Genomic DNA, 18095 nt, shown 5'->3' on the forward strand with positions numbered 1-18095 from the left:
TGTTGTTTCTGTTTGCTTCAATACATTTCTTGTTTAACTTTTCTCTGTTCTTGAAAATCTGCTTCAAGACTTCTTTATCAATTGCTTTAACTTTGTATCCTTGGTGAAAATTATCTTAGATTTTTCTGCAGTGGATAAAAAGTGGAGCTGGAAAAAGCAGCATCAGAGGAGAAGGGGAATCAGCATTTCAGGCCTGAACCTTCATCAGGAGCCTGCAACTTCTAATTTGACTTTTATGGGATAGTAACAAGATAATATGCTCAGTCACATTAGCCCTTTCAAAGATGCTATTCAACTGGAAGTACATATTATCAGATAAAATCACAATCAGATTTTAACTAGTTTGAAGAATAGGATTCAATTTCTGTGCTGTATTTTTCCCTTTCCAAACCCATAAATAAAATGGGGAAGTGTTTCTCCTCATAAGAGGATATCACATTCTTCATCATGTATGACTCAACTAATTATGTTGTAATGCTTTGTGAAAACTTGAGTTGACACTGGAACCCAGCCTTAATTCAAGACATCTGACAATACTAATAATGGAATCTCTTGTTCATATCTTGGCTTACTAAGAATTTCTTACCAAATATCCCAGGATTCCTGCAATGTAATTTAGAATGGCCAGTTATACTATGTACACAATACACAAAAGAGTCCAAATAAGTCAATATTGTCAGAAACATAATGGGGGCAATGTTCACATATTATTATTATTATTATTATTTGGATTATTTTTTTCAGAAGGTATCAGCTAAAGCACTAATCAGCAGGACCATTTGACTCATACAGTTTCTGAATAGTCCATCTATTGCAGCATTCAAAATTTTTTAAAACTGTCAGAGGTTTGATTTTCACTATTCTATTTGAAATAATTTCACATTTCTTTGGATAAAACAAGTGAAGGTATCACATAAAAAATTGCTACTCAAGATGCTTGGTGATGGGATAATATATGGATAGAGAATTGACTAACAGAAAACACAGAATCGAGATAAATGGAGTCATGTTCAGATCAGCAAACTTGAACAAATGGAGTGCATCACACATCAGTGCTGGGAATCAATTATTTACAATCTCCATTAATAACATGAGTAAAGAAATAGAATATACTGTAGCCAATTTGCTGACAATGCAAAGCTAGGTAGGAGTAAGTCGACAGGAGGACAAAAGAATTTGCAATGGGATGCAGATAGGTTAAGTAGTTGGATAGAGAGTATCTTCTTCAATTCTCTGCTCCAAAATAGGTCGGACCCACAGCATCAATGACCTCCACCAAGAACACAGGTTCCCTATTATTGAAATGGAAGATACTGAAGGGGCTTGACAGGGTGGATACCAGGAGGATGATTTCCCTGGTTCAGGACTCTAAGGGCGCAGTTTCAAAATAAAGGGTTTCCCACTTAGAATGGAGATGGAAAGGGATTTCTTCTTTTGATTATTAATCACCACATGTAATATTTCTTATGTTCTTACATACATTTCCAGACATCAGTCCTGAAGTTGCCTTTTCCTAGTTTAAGACTTGTCTTACACTCAAAATTTGAGATTTACCTTTTTCAGAACTGAAAATGAAGAATTGTTTAGACAAATTTACAAATTAGCCATACAATTGGGTCATTCCTCCCATCAAGCGTGTTCCACCATTTATTAAGACCACGGCTGACCTGAATGTGAGAGTTTGGGTGAAGTGGTTATGCAATTAGGTGGTAGTTGATGAGGATTGTTTGGATGATATTGGAGAGGCTAAATTGTGAAAATCATGTGGGTGTGAGGTTGCAAGGGTTAAAAAAAGCCATATTTGATTCAGGAATTGTCCTCTTGAATTCAAAATCTGTCCATATGGAAGGATAAGAGAGGTAAACTAGGAGCTGAGGGTTCTATTAATTTAGGAATAATTATAGGAAACCTATTAGTTTCTTTTATTAGGGACTGAATGATTTAGGATTTGTACAAGTTGATCAGAAAAGCTAGACAAGTACATTATGTCAAATAAACTAATTTGAATTGTTTGAAGAGGAAGCTGACACATTACATAAGGGACTGGCTATGAATATCTTGGATTCTTAAAGAGATTAACAGGGTAAATGCTGAGAGGATGTTTCTTCTCATGGGAGAGTCCAGGACCAGAATGATAAAGGGGGTCCAACTTAAGACTAAGATGAGAAGGAATTCCTTCTCTCAGAGGTTTGAGAGTCTTTGGATCTCGTTGCCACAGAAAGCTGTGGGGGCAAAGTCTTTGTGTATATTTAAGGCTGAGATGGATTGATTGATGATCAGTTGAGGAAACAAGGGTTATGGTGAAAGGACAGGTAAGTTGTTATGAGGAATGTTGGATCATGATTCTACTGTATGGTGGAGTAGGCTCAAGAGACCAAATGGACTACTCCTGAGAGAAGGAATTCCTCTTCATCTCAGTCTTAAATTGGCACCCCTTTATTCTGAGACATGCGTTCTGGTCCTGGACTCTCCCATGAGTAGAAGCATCCTCTCAGTATTTACCCTGTTAATCTCTTTAAGAATCCAAGACATAGCATTTATAGTGTGTCAGTTTCCTCTTCAAACAATTTAAATTGGTTTATTTGATATAATGTACTTGTCTAGCTTTTCTGATCAATTTGTATTTATACAAATCCTAAATCATTCAGTCCCTACTAACTCAATCTAATAAGTTCCCCACAATTAATGCTAAATTCATAGAACCCTCAGCTACTAGTTTATGTCTTATGATTATTTATATGGATTTTCAGAAGATATTCAAAAAAGGTTCCACAAAAGAGACTTTCACCAAAAATAAAAGCGTCTGGCTTTTATAAAGAATTAGTTAGGAATTAGGAGAACAAGAATAAGGGTAATGGATATATAATTAAAATAGGCGTCTGTCAGGGATCTATTCTGGACTTTCAAGGGTACAAAGTTTTTCACCCTTTGTACAATTAACTGAGATTAAGAAATAGACAGAAGTGCATATCTCAGCTTACTCACAGCACCTAAGTTATGTAACACAGTAAACAGATTGGAATGAAAGGATGGTCTAGGATATTGTTAGATTAAGTGAATGGGTAAAACTGCGACAGGAGAGTTCAATGTGGAAAACTGCATGGTCATCAACTTTTAATCCATGAAAGATAGATTAAAACATTTTCTGATTTGCTAGAAGCTGTGGATGAGCAGAGAGAATTTGGTGTTAAGTAAAGAAATTTTAAAGATTTAGTGGGAGTACAAAATCAATATTGGTATTTATCTTGAGAGCTGGAATACAAAATAGTCAATTCCGGGCACTGCACCTCAAAAAAAACACTGACTTTTGTAATAGTGCACTGTAGATTCACCTGACTAATACCAGGGCTAAAGGAGATAAATTCTAAGCAAAGGTTGCATAAACTTGAGTGGAGTGTGGAACCATCTAAGTGAAGTGCTTAAGATGATTCTATGAATACGGCAGATAGATAGTTCACATTTTGTTGGGACCTTCACTGATATTTTTCATTATTTTTATTCTTGTACCAATTTTGGTTTGGAGCTGTGAGCCGGGGATTGTAAGTTGAGAATGACTTGTGGCCTATTGGATAGCTTGTGGTAAAAGGAAAAGAACAGACCAAATAAGCTTTTTATTATTTGTGAGACAGGGCTAGAAGAGACTTGATCAAAAGGGTTCTAACAGACACAGCAATCTCAGGAAGAGCATTGTGTTTAAATTGATAGCAGAAGTTGTCTATTAATGAGGATAGTACTTGGAAATTGGTTGCAGCAATTCTGGAAGAGTTGCTATATTCAAGTAGGTGACAGATGTTGAGAGGTAATTGAGGCCTTGGGAAAAGACATTCAGTCTATCAGGGCAGAACCAGAGTTGGAGTAGTGTTTTCACTGTATTTTCTGGAGTAAGTGAGATTGGCGGCTGACAATACAGCTGAAGACTTGAAAGCTCCCATATAATCTCCCGCACTAATCTTTGGAAGTCCAGACAGTAGAAATTTCAGTTCGAAGTATCACAACCATTATCTGAGTTAACTGAGAAAGTTCCAAAACAGCAACCAAGCAGTCCACATCTATGCCAGTGAAACAAACCATTGTGAAAATCATTTGAGTATTCTGGCCAGTTTCATTATTTTCTTTCATTTATCCCTTAACTGTATTTGTTTGCCTGACCGTTATTTTTGTGTGAATGGTTTGAGTTTAAAGCATTACCTTGTTTGATTTCAGATTTCCTTGTTTGATTTCTTTTTTCTCTGCGGAAGTTATTGTCTATGTAATAAATGGTTAAGTCTTTTGTTTAAGATACAAAACCGTTGTCTGGAATTAATTATTCATGAAGTTTAGGATTGGTTATTCAAAATTTTGTTAAGGAACCACTGGAGCCAATCTTGGTCGTTGACTGTTTAATTTTACTCTGTTACAAATATAAAGGTAGAAAGGCTGATTTGGCTTAGCTGTCTGTTTTCTTCATTGAAGTGGGAGATGGCATGGACAGGGTGACACTAGGCACACGGACACACAAGATGGCTGCTGAGCCATACGTTGCTCATTTGACACACAAGATGGCCACCGGACCATGATATGGAGAGAGACAGCCGAGCAAACACAAACACTGCCTGGGGTCACCAAAATGCTGGCACAACGCACTCACAACCTAGTTGATTAGTTTAAGGCAGCTAGGGGAGAGAATACACATGAGTAGCATATACTGCCCGCTAAAGTGTCTGGGTCCAGCCAACACCTTTGATAGAAATGCTAACAGTTTGATATGGACTCAATACAGGGTGATAATAGCCAGGGCTACAGTAATAGTCCTTCACAGGAAGAGCAGTTAACGCCCATTACTACAGCAAATGAAACTGACAATGTCTGCACTGAAACTGACAACGACTGTGCTGAAATTAAAAGGCTGTGCTGGAACTGACAATGACTGCACCTAAACTATTAACGATTCTGTAATGTTTATAACAACCAAACCATGTTGCTGAGACAATAACCTCATTATTGACCTATTATATCACAAAATACATGAAAGTATCTTGACATGTACTCTGGTTTGAGAGAAGACTCGCAGCTGACCACTGTGCTGTTGGTGTCTTTCTCTCCCCGGAGCTCCGGTATTTCTTTGTACAATAAACTCTGTTATTGAACCCCAACTCTGACTCCAACACTAGTGTTTTTCCCCAAAACAATTGGCGCTGCGAGCAGGGTTCTTATTACTGGTGCCCTGGTCAAAGGCCACGATCGGGGAGCCGGGGTAAGAACCAATTTGTACCTGCAAACGGGAAGAGTCAGACCAGGCAAAAAACACAGTTTAAAAGATATACCGATTGTAATGCCTAACTTGCTACAGTATTGAGTTTAAAAAAACAATTTAAGTGCATCTCTGTGGAGAATAAGTGTTAACTCTATTAACTGTTCTAAGAACCCGCTATTTGTGCTGAAACAGCCAGAGGACATGGTAGTGCCTGTCTGAAAAGCCCTGCCCTAAATCGGTTGTTAAGAGGGGTAGACCCCCCCCCCCCGCCCCACGCAAAGGTTGGGATTTGAGGTGGGAATTGAGGTGCCAAGGGCACAAGGAGCTGTGAAGCACAAGTGGCAAAGTCAGGTAACATTGGATTCTGTCGGGGTGAACAACACAGAGTCCAGTTAGAGATTGAGTTGAAAGTTGGGTGCTGTTTGTACTTGTAATTTCCAATGTGGTGAGGAAGAAGGGCCCAGAACAGGAGGAGGCATATAGTCAGCTTAAAACTCAACTCATATCAGCCCCCGGTGTAGGGCTGCCAGATCCCAGCAAGGATTTTCACATCCACTGTAATAATGAGGGAAGGCTTTACTCCACAGTGGTCACCCAAGACCACAGTAGCAGAAGGCCCGTAGGGTACTACTCAACTACAAAAGGGCCAGTAGTCATCGGCTTGCTCAGATGCATAGCAGCCTCACCCTGTGCTGCTTGAGCTGTTAGGGTTAGCAAGCCCATAGTAATGACAGGGAATGTCATCCTCCACACTAAACACACCCTAGTAGAGATGCTAAACACAGGGAAACAGAGGGCTGTCTCCAATATGAGAAGGGCAAAGTGGGAGGCAGTTCTTTTAGCCCCAGGTAAGTCCATGATAATAGTTAGGGATATGGGAGAAAACCCAGCTGAGGGAATTCTAGATACGGGGGAACCGCACATCTGTGGGGATTTAGATAGAGATGAAGATAGGGGGAGAGTAAAGGTTACCCCCCCCAGACACTTTTTGTGGACAGGTCATGAAAATATGGAGCAGGGTGGTCCTGATCAGGATTGGCTGTGGTAAGTGATAAGTTAGAAGCAGTTATGTCCAGAAGGATTGATGGAAGTCAGTCCGCACAGGTAGCAGACTGGTAGAACTCACCAAAGCACTGGAATTAGCAAAAGGAAAAACCATGAATATACATACCGATGGTCAATGTGCCTTCAATGTAGTCCATGGCTACATGGTGGCATAGGGTAGAAGAGGGTTCACCACCACAGGGGAAATTTCCTATCAGACACCAGTTAAGAATTCAGGCACTATTGCATGCCAGTGAACAACCAAAAGAGGCAGCAGTAATAAAAATAAAAGCCCATCAAAAGGAGCCAGCAAAAGAGAATCCACATTGGCTAAAATTCAAAGGAAACCATGCTGCAGACCGAGAAGCTCAGAAAACCCTGGAACAAGAAGTCATTAACAAGACTGCAACAGCCACTATTGAATTCCCTGAACAGGAGAAAAAGGACAAAGCAGGGGAACTCGAAATCTTCCCTAAGGTCCCAGCAGCAGGAAGCAGTGTCCTGGTGCGAACACTGCCCAACAAACCAGGCTTTGCCCCAAAATGGAATGGGCCATATGACATGGGGACACCAGTGCCTGCCTAGACGTTAAAGGAAAAGGCAGATGGAAGCACTGGACCCAACTAAAACCATTTAAAGACCCCTGTGACCAAACTAATGTCATTGACCATTTCCCAGGTACAGACAGGAGTGGCAGACAAGACGGTCACCCCGGTGGGTGAGTACCGAAAACCCAACAGAACAAACCACACAGAATCACGACTGCATCTCCTGACGAAAGCAAAGACTTTGACTGATAACTTTACTTTAACAGCTAAATGTATATATTTCACTGTGTTTTAAGTGTTGCAACTGTCAGGAGCTTGTCAGGATTTGAAGATAACCTCTTCTATAAAACCCACATAAGTTTGCATGGAAACCGAACTGTCTGTTACCCACTGGCACGATCAGTAGAATCCCTATTTGTGGCCACCCTTGCGACCTGTATTCAGTAGATACCTCCTGAGCACCGTGTATGGGGCAGATAGGGACATACAAAATGGGGATTCCAGGATAGATGTGTACAGCTGGGCAGGACCACCGGTCCATAGGGCTAGGCCCCCCAGCTAGCAAAGGGAAGACCCATTTAAAACCCGGTACTTACCCACTCTGTTTCACAAGGCAAGGATGGGGATGCGTTTATGCACTGGTTCCCAAAAGTGACTCATGCATCCAGACACAATGCATTTATCAGCATTGTATAGTCACTAGGAGACTGTTTACCTGCACCTGCGGCGAGCAGGCATGCTTGAATGTGACCGCAGGCAGACAATTCATATGTGGTCAGTGCAATGGCACCCATGTCAGCTCTGCCACATGGATGTACCCGTCGATACTTACCAGCTGGGGGGAGGGGAAGACACCCGGGGGATCAGGGCGACATGGGTGGATAGACAGACGGAAGGACAGTACAATGTACATTACTGAGTGGCGAAAGAATTTGTCTTTCTATTTAAGGGGACTTATGTGGCAGACACCCCAGACCTCCCAAACCTGTTCGCAGTAGGGACAATTGCATCCCTTACTGTACAATGCCCCAGCGGGGGACACATTTGGAGAAGGACAGTGACCCGCTCCATCAGTCAGGAGTTCTGTCCTGACTGGCAGATCCCCACCACTTTGGGGTCATCACTGGGATATGGATTCTTGGGATCTCTATCTTTGAGGGGTGCAGCAGGGGTAATCAGTGCTAAAAACTGAAGTTATCTTGGATGTGGCCTGACTATCTAAGGCAATAGTACCTCAAACGCCCTGGAAGCAATTAACACAGAGCTGACTGAACTCAGACTCTACACACAGCAGACACGTTACCCGGTGGATTATAAATTAGCACAGCAAGGGGGAGTTTGTACAATTATTGGTGACAATTGTATTACCCATTTTATTGATGCCTCTTATAACATTACAGAAGCCATCAAGAATATCCAAGACCAGCTAGATAATTTTCAACAGGGAGCCACTATTACAGACAGCTAGCTAAACTGGTTGATAGGTAAATCTTGGGGACCCTATTTGGCACATGGGATAGTTCTCCTCATTGCACTCATGCTGGTATTCTTTTTGGGCGTTGGGTGTTTAAAGCTCGATTGTAAGGCACTACTGACGAGAATTGTACCAGCAGCAAGTGTCACCATGCAAGAGCCCCCAACGAAATTGGCACTCCATGATACCTCTTGAGAGGAGGAGCTCCTAGAGATGACCTATCTCTATATGTAATTGGGTGGTCTGCAGGAGATCTCTGAAGTCACCTACTCGACTACAAAAAGGGAAATGAAGTGGGAGATGGCATGGGGCAGGGTGACACCAGGCACGTGGATACACAAAATGGGCACTAGCCATAAGTTGGCCACTTGACACGCAAGATGGCCACCAGACCATGATATGGAGAGAGACAGCATAGAAAATACAGATACTGCCTGGGGTCACCAGAATTCCAGCACAATGCACTCACAACCGAGTTGATTAGTTTAAGGCAGCTGGGGGAGAGAATACACATGAGTGGCGTATACTGCCCGCTGAAGTGTCTGGGTCCAGCCAACACCTTTGATAGAAATGCTAACAGTCTGATACGGACTCAATACAGAGTGATACAGGCTGCAGTAATCGTCCTTCTCAGGAAGAGCAGTTAGCGCCCATTACTACAGCAATGGACTCCCAGGCAGATATTGAAACTGACAATGTCTACACTGAAACTAACAACAATGGCGCTGAAATTAACAAAGACTGTGCTGGAACCCACAATGACTTAACCTAAACTACTAACGATTCTGCAATGTTTACAATAACCAAACCACGTTACAGAGACAATAACCTCATTACTGATCTATTATATCACTAAATATATGAAAGTATCTTGACATGTGCTCCAGGTGAAAGAAGACTCGCAGCTGACCACTGTGCTGTTGGTGTCTCTCTCTCTCTCCGGTATTTCCTTGTACAATAAACTCTGACCCCAGGGCTGGTGATTTTCTCCACAACATCCTCACAATCTCCTTTGGTGCAAGTGTCCAGAACAGAATGTCATACCCTTAAAATTGAAGCTTCACCATTCACGGATGATGTCAAAAATTCATTTTTGATGTAAATAATAGTGGAAATTTGGAACTTTCTTTCCTCTCCCTGTCACCTGCACAAGTGAAAGGCTGCTGACTCTAGGTCACTTGAAAATGTCAAAATGAATATTGATAAGATTTCTGTTCTGCAAGGGGGTAAGGATTGATACCGATGTGAATATATAGAATTAAGGTATAAATCAAACATAGTTGAAGTGAATGACAGAAAAGACTCAACAGGTTAACTGGAATACCGCTACTCCTCCCTTTAAGAGATCTGAGTCAAGAATAGGAGATATATTGTTTGAATTTGGTATCTTAGTTAAATTTGAGATTTGTTGGAATTAAGTATTCAATGCTGCAGAAGAAAACAGTGTAAAACATCTAATTTCCAGGATTGTCGCAGGCATATAATCCCAACCTGGTGCCATTCTGAGAGACGAAAGCTCTTTAAATTTGCAAGAAAGACTGTAGTGGGTCCAGAACCAACATCCTCTGTCTTGAAGGAGAAAGTGTTGCCATTAAAGTCAAATTGGTATTTACTACAAAGTAAAAGAATTAATACAGTTGATTTGTTAGTGATAAATGGAGAATATTTTCAACAAAGTAAGTGCTTTTTTAAATATTCAATGGAAAGAAAAACATTTGCATCTACATTTCACTTTTCATAACTACTGGATCCCTCAGTTGATATTTAAGTAATTTTGAAGTGTATTCACTGTTGTAACACAGGAAATGTCTAGCTAATTTATCAATGGCAAACTCCAAAAACAACCATCTAACATGACCAGATAATCTATTTATCTGGTGATGTTGATGTGTGGAATAAACGATGGTATTGGGAGTTAGCACCTGCTCTTCTTCATCATAGTGCCATGGGCTCTTTTACATCCACTCCAACACAAAGGCATTAATCCTGCAGAATTCGGTTGGTGCATCAGCCTTGATTGTGTGCCTGAGTAGAGGTGAACCCAGAACCATGATGACTTAAAGACAGTATTACAATTCAAGATGGTGGTGGCATGATAGGGTTGTTCTCAGGCTCCTCAGCCTGTCTGCTCCAGACAGGCTGCATCCTTTTCTCTCTATCTCTCCTTTTTTGTGTTTTTTTCTGTTTTTGCTTTTCTTCATTTTCTGATGTCATGGAGAAGCTGGAAGAGTGTCGGCAGGGTGTCGGTTGCAGTGCTGGTAGTGTTCAGAGCCAGGATCCATGGCTGTGGTCGGCCTAGAGGGTCATTGGCTGCAGTGGTGACGGTGCCTGGAGTGGAGAGTCCTGGCTGTGGTATACCTGGAGCTTGGACTCGGCGAGTTGTTGGCAGTTGGTGATGACTCCGTCTGTGGTAAGCCCAGAGCTTGGTCTTGCGGGTCTTTGGCTGTGGCAGTGATGGTGCCTGGAGCAGGTTCTCCCAACTATGGTAGGCCTGATCCATGGACTAGTGGTGGGGTCATCATTGCTGTATTCAGAGCAGAGACTCCTTGATGCCCGGGACACCTTGCAGAAATCCTGGAGCACTATTTGATGACCCCTTGTACAGAAGATAAACTCCATTTATGTAATTTTTTCTTATTCTTTTCGTAACTCAAAATGGTACTTGATGTGACAGGACAAAACAATTCTCACTATATATTTCTGGATATATGTAACAACAAATGTAACAATAACTCACTCTCTCAAATTAAGCTATGGCCGGTATATTTGGAGAGTATAAAATAGAAGAATGGTCAGAAATAATTTTGTTCAGTGTACCAATCCCAACAATGGCGCTTTATGCCCTCAAACATCACAGGTAGACATCTAACGGCCAGAAACAACAGTCAGCAGGTTGAGATATCTTCCCAATTTACAGCAGACAGAGCATCATTGCATTGACGGGTTCTCTCTGAAATGAGAGGACAAAATTGCCTGATCACGAGTTGCATTCATTGGAAGCTCTGATGGTTGGGAACAAAAAGGGGATGGGGCGCAGATACAGGTGCTATCATTTAGATGAATGGATAGGCAATCCGTCTTGATATGAACTAGTGCAGTGGAGCTTGGAGTTACACAACATTCGTTTTATGTGTTGGCCAGGGCAGTTTTGAACAAAGTTAAAAATCACGCAACTCCAGGTTATAGTCCAACAGGTTTATTTGGAGGCACTAGCTTTCCGAGCGCTGCTCCTGATAAGCGCAACCACCTGATGAAGGAGCGTCGCTCCGAAAGCTAGTGCTTCCAAATAAACCTGTTGGACTTTAACCTGGTGTTGTGTGATTTTTAACTTGGTCCACCCCTAGTCCAACAGCGGCTCCTCCACATCATGGCTACCATAGTCTTGTACAAGTGCTGCGGATGCCCACAACCAGACCGTTGAGAAGGTGGCACAGTGGTTAGCACTGCTGCCTCACAGCGCCAGAGACCCGGGTTCAATTCCCGCCTCAGGCGACTGACTGTGTGGAGTTTGCACGTTCTCCCCGTGTCTGCGTGGGTTTCCTCCGGGTGCTCCGGTTTCCTCCCACAGTCCAAAGATGTGCAGGTCAGGTGAATTGACCATGCTAAATTGCCCGTAGTGTTAGGTATGGGGTAAATGTAGGGATATGGGTGGGTTGCACTTCAGCGGGTCGGTGTGGACTTGTTGGGTCGAAGGGCCTGTTTCCACACTGTAATGTAATCTAATAATCTAATCTAGTCACCATGTTAGACCATAGCGCAACTTCCCCAATCGTGCAACTTTGATACTTTACGGGGCGGGAAGAAACTGTCCAAGGGCCGTGACGTCAGTGCGTCTACACGTCACTGCGCGGCTCTGTGCGCGATGACGCAATGAGGCCCCCACGCCCAGGAGTCGCGCGCCTCAGCGGTTGGTGAAGCGAAGGAAGAAAATTCCGCCGGGAGCTGGAGCTGGAGGAAGAGGAAGAAAGAGACAGAGAGCGACTCGGACAGCGATCCAGGTGAGACCCGCTTTCCGATGGTGTCGCACGAAATGATTGATTGCGGTGTTAGACCGATCTTCACAGCCCGGTCCGTGTCGATTGAGTCGGGTAGCGGCAGTTGGGGACCGGCCGCCGGCGAACAGGCAGCTCCCTGCTCCGCAGGGCCGGGCTGTCCTCCCTTAGCAGCCATCGATTGCTGTGGGGAAAGGGTAGGCACCGAGGCGTGGTGTGGGTGTGGGGAGCTGGTACACAAACACCGAGAGAGAGATGGGAAGAGTTAATGCGATCTGTGTTTAACTGTACTACTACATCGCAGTGTTGATCAGGTTGATAGCGCTCCTCCTCCTCCTCCTCCTCTCAGAGTAGGTCACAGGTTCAAATCTCAGTCCCGAGACTTGAGAACGTAAATAAACCCGGATGAGCCATTTAAACTGAAGCAAAACAAAACAAAGTTAAACGTACAGCGGGGTCAAGTAGCTAGCATCTGTGGAGAGAAGCAGGCGTTTCGATCGAGATTGTCTTTAGTCAGGACTGAAGCCTTGATTTTAATCTTCGACGGGGATCCACGGCACTTGTCCAACTCCAAGCTTCTCCCGCACCAGTTCACATCCAGATGGACTGCATGCCCTTTCAGCGAAGTGAATCCGGCCGCAGACGCGCATCTTCTCTCCCGGGGTTTCCTATCAGATGTCACTGTGACCCGTGAATTTAGCCCTCACGTTTTAGAGACCTCAATCCCATGTGGGTTGGAGAATAAGTTACCAGAACAAGTTACTTGTACTCAAAGTGGCTGCTGCATTTCCCTTAATTTCAACTCTTAACCCTTGAAAAATAGTCCAACAGGTTTAATTGGAAGCACACTGGCTTTCGGAGCAACGCTCCTTCATCAGATGATTGTGGAGGGCTCGATCGTAACACAGAATTTATAGCAAAAATTTGCAGTGTGATGTAACTGAAATTATACATTGAAAAACTGATTGTCTGTTAAGCCTTTCATCTGTTAGAATACCGTGATAGTTTCACTTCTTTCATGTGTAAGTTAGCTGTTAACAATGGTGATAGCTAGACAATATGTTGAAGGTGTTAGCCCCCAGTGCTCTCTGTCTATGACCTGATGTTTAGATTGATTCTAATCTAAAAAGTGAGATAACAGAGTTTTACATAAATTCATGCAGTTTTTGAGCTCAGAGTTCTACATGAATGTATGCAATTTTTGAGCAAAATGCAATGTAACACCTTCAACATATTGGTAAAAACAATGACTGCAGATGCTGGAAACCAGATTCTGGATTAGTGGTGCTGGAAGAGCACAGCAGTTCAAGGAGCTTTGAAATCGATTTCGAAGCTCCTTGGATGCTGCCTGAACTGCTGTGCTCTTCCAGCACCACTAATCCAGAACCTTCAACATATTGTCTAGCTATCACCATTGTTAACAGCTAACCCGAGAATGCAACTTTAAAAAAAAAGGGTTTGGTGATTTACACATGAAAGAAGTGAAACTATCACTGTATTCTAACAGATGAAAAGCTTAACAGACAATCAATTTTTCAATGTATAATTTCAGTTACATCACACTGCAAATTTTTGCTATAAATACTGTGTTACGATCGAGCCCTCCACAATCATCTGATGAAGGAGCGTTGCTCCGAAAGCTAGTGTGCTTCCAATTAAACCTGTTGGACTATAACCTGGTGTTGTGTGATTTTTAACTTTGTACACCCCAGTCCAATACCGGCATCTCCAAATCTTGAAGAGTAGGCTGTGAAGTAATTTGCAATGCCCTGGGTTCTCGAAAGGAAGGCAGTTTTTTATACTTCCGTTAGAGATGAAAATAATATGCAGAATTAAACATTCTATTTCCTCACCAGTTGGGTCCTGCTTGAATAGTTTGTGAAGTATTTTGAGTTGTTTCTGCAAAGTGTTGTAACGTCCTGTCTAATTAGACTTTGTCTCTCAGGCGTGAGTCAGTAGGTCGTTACTTGTCACAGAAACTGCTAGTGTTTTGACATACTCTTGTAGCTATTTATTTATCTGACTGGTCCTGTAGTAGTTTCTGATCAGTAGTACTCTCCCAACTGTTTATATTGGATAATTTGGTGATAATAATGCAATCAAACCTCAAGGGCTGGTGGTTTGATTCATCAAGGCAATGAAAAAGTTATGGCTCAGATTTAGACTAAAGACAAAAGTATTTTTGGGCAGCAGTATCTGGTGACTGTACATTTACAGTGAAAACTGGTAATGCCACTGAGCAATTTGGCATTGAAATAAATGGAAGGTCATGGAGTTGCAGTGCTTTTGAGATTATACCATTAAAATTCCTAGAAAAATTGGGGCCTGCCCAGACAGTGTAGCAACTTTTAAACAGCAGGTTGTTAATTACTGTACACCAGACTCTTCCAACACTGAAAATTAATTTTCATCTAATTTTAATTATAACTGAAGGTCTGAAATAAAATTTAAATGCTTATTTGTTTCAGAGTAACTTTTTCTTTCTTATTTCTCTAACTTCTGTCTTTCCTTCACTCATTTTGCTTTTTGCACACGATTTGACTATGTTTCCTGGTTCAGATTCTGTGTAGAATCAAATTGTTTTGGTGAGACATGATTGCTTACTCAGTTCCCAAAAATCCCAGATTCCCCCCAATACAGGTTGACATATTAAAAATGGGAGTGAGGTGCAGGGCTGGATTGTAGGGATGCGGAGCTAATGTTATTTAATATTTTGTTTTGCAGAAAAGGTGTAATTAAGGATGAAAGTAAGGGAACTCCAATTATTGACTCTAAATTACTGATCGAGATTCATTGGTACAGGAACTGTCTGTTTATCTTGTATGCCGCTGTAACTTTTTTGGAAATGGATTTTACATTAAAAGAGATTGATCACAGTAAGAGCCATGCAAATTGCCAATATTCAGGCAGAAACAAAGGCATATTCAAACAAATGTAACATTAGTGGGCAATTAAGTATTTAACTTCAATAGCTATCTTCACATCTATCACAATATTTCAAGGTGACTGATTTTTGTTTACAATGTTTGGCTGCAGGCCTCAGCTGGCAAATTGGAAAGCCCCTGTTTTTTTTATGCTGTTACCATGACCTAGTTGTCTGTCCTGTACTTTAATATTGGCAAATACTGAGGTACTACTGTTATTTATTCCAATGCATCAATATTCTGAGGAAAAATGCATATTCTTAATTAAATCTTGATTTAGCAGTGGCAAGTGGGAATGTTTATCCCTGAGGGTGTGGCTGTCTATTCAGCATCTTTTCTTTTGAGTTGGTATTACAATTTTCAGGTTTGTCTCGGGTATACTGCCTGGCTCAGTGGTACGTATTTCTCCCATAAGCAGTCCCCGAGTCTTGTGATAACGGATGGGTTCATACTTCCTACCACTTTAATTACATGATGAAACTACCAATGCTAATTAAAATAGTACCCTTTATGTGATCTGAGAAAATGTATTGTCTCATGTTCAGTTGCTCTAGTCAACACAGATCTAAATTGTTTAGATCTTTTAGACTTTAAGCAGATTACTTTTTTTCTGATTTGTATGACTGTTGTCCACTTTTATTGTTGACAGGACTCTTTCCAGTAGCGCTACCAGTTCTCACATGCACCCCAGGAAATTATCTCCTTACTTTCCTTCCTTGAAATAATGGGGGTACTCCGAATCCAAAGCTAGGAGGATAACCTGTGATACTGAATGAAATGCTGGTTTTGTACTCTACCGGGGAATTGCATTCAGTTTCAGCAGTTTCCTTTCTGAGAGGTGAATTAGGTTAAAATTGTTCCACCAGAGTCAAGGTTGAGTCAATTGACCTATAGTGTCTCATCTCAAAATGTATGAGTGCACTGAAATCTGTTACCTGTTGCAGCCACAACTGCAACATAGGATCAATGCAAAGATTACATTCCCAGTAGTTGTGAAGGTGACTGTGGCAATGAGCATTTGGGCTGGAGACATTTATTGCATCTCAGTTTGCCATGTGTTGTTGCATGAGGAAGGTCACTCTCACTCTTTCTGTTTGTTGAGAATTGACTACAATTGTTATAACTGCTCCGCTTGAGAGGGTCCTTAAATCATTATGATTAGGTTAAAGTGTGTTCCCAAGTAAGGAGGGATGAACTGGTTTTCCTTTTAGTTTGGGTTTTCAAGTTTTTTTTTAAAAAGGAACTCCTCCCCTCATGTATGGATATCTTTTTCCCAATCTGAATGCGTTTATTTAAAAGGAAGCCAAATTTACCAAGTTAGAGTTATTAACTATTAAAAACAAGAAAAGATAATAAACATGACACACACACAGTTTAGAAATATGAATTACGTAATCAGATCACAGTTAAAAAGACATGCAAACCAGTTCTTAGAAGCATGATGTTATGACATGGGGATAAGAAGCCAAACAAAATAACTCACTACCACTGGATTCACAACACAGTGAAATTAAAATATTTATTGACCCACAAATTTGCTCAAGTGTTCCCAACCAGACTTTATCTTGGGCACCAGGTTTGTAACTTAAACATGAGTTAACAATTTATTATTAGTAGCGTAACTTTAACAGAACACAGATAAACAACAGGTATTCTAATTAATATCTATGATCTAAGCCCAATCTTCTTTGATCATCTTACTGACGCACATAGTTATGGGATAAATTATAAAGGAAAATAAAAGAATTGTAATTTGCAATTCAGTAAATGTTTCGATGATGAATGAAAGGCTTTCATGAAATGCTTCGATGATTGGTTGTATTAGAGGCACATAGGATTATGTATCTTGCTTGAATTCTGATGTCACCAGTTAATGAAAATGGCCTCAGCAGAAGTCGTCTTAGAACATTCAACAAGTCAATAACCAAGCTGAAACCAGAGAGAGCAAGACAAAAGCAACACTGTCCAAAAGATTTCAAAACACAAAACTGCCTCCTGCTCAAAACCCAGACAGAACCAGTTTTTTTTATTTTCTCCTTTTTTCTTCAACATTATCTGTGATTAGCTGGCCAGCACCTCTCCTACTTGATTGACCAATTCAACATCCAACCAGCTGTCAGTCCCTCAGAAAAGCAGCGTTGAGGTACCAAATTGTCTACAGTATCCTTGGAACAGTAATTAGCCTGCATTAACTTTCTAGCCTTCTTTGTTCTCTCCTTGTATTATAAGAAAAAAGCTGATGTTCAAAGTTCAGTTCTCAATTTCAATTCTCAGTTTCAAACCAAAAATGAGAAAAATAAGTTTAAAAAAGTGATGATCCCAATGGTGAATGTGACATGTTGAAGCTGTTGATGCTGATAATTCCAATGTTGGTACTGTTGCGGTTCCTTTTGAAATTCTTGGCTTAGCAAGTTACCTTAACAGGCTTTTGTGCGGTTTCCTTTTTAATGGTGACTTCAGTGCTTAGTTTTTAACAACCAGTATGAGAGTGTCTTTCTTTACTTGCAGTGCAGAGATATCTAATGGCTGTTTTCAAGCTATGAGCTTCTAAGCACACTGGCACATCTGCTCATATACACACATACAGGTCCAGTTGTTGCAGTTGATTTTTAACCTCTTTTTGTATATTCTTCAAAGGGTAAACACAAACATGCCTGCACTTTAGACCATAATTCTGCTGAGAGGGGTAGTCAGTCTTTCATTGTCTTTGCAGCAGCAAGAAATCACAGTGTATTTTGTTTTGAATTCTATCTCCTGCTCTGAAGGTTTGTTATTTGAAGTTCCTTTGGCACCTTCTTCAAGTATAATATTTCATGGTTCCTCTTGGGGCTTTGTGATCCACACAAGGATTTGCCAGACAACCATTAGTAATATGCCCTC

At 41.3% G+C, this 18095-nt stretch overlaps 1 protein-coding gene across 4 annotated transcripts in view; it reads left to right on the top strand.

The window, feature by feature from the left end:
• The first annotated feature begins 12144 nt into the window (after positions 1 to 12144).
• Positions 12145 to 18095, top strand: part of rabgef1 (RAB guanine nucleotide exchange factor (GEF) 1) — a 39766-nt gene continuing 33815 nt past the window's right edge. The window contains exon 1 of one of the 4 annotated variants that reach the window (XM_043718538.1): positions 12145 to 12297. The gene's annotated coding sequence lies outside the window, so the exon portion shown is untranslated. The remainder of the gene's footprint in view (positions 12298 to 18095) is intronic. The other 3 variants (XM_043718539.1, XM_043718540.1, XM_043718541.1) reach the window with 3 other exon arrangements.

This window comes from Chiloscyllium plagiosum, chromosome 28, assembly GCF_004010195.1.
Source record: "Chiloscyllium plagiosum isolate BGI_BamShark_2017 chromosome 28, ASM401019v2, whole genome shotgun sequence".
Taxonomy (NCBI): Eukaryota; Metazoa; Chordata; class Chondrichthyes; order Orectolobiformes; family Hemiscylliidae; genus Chiloscyllium; species Chiloscyllium plagiosum.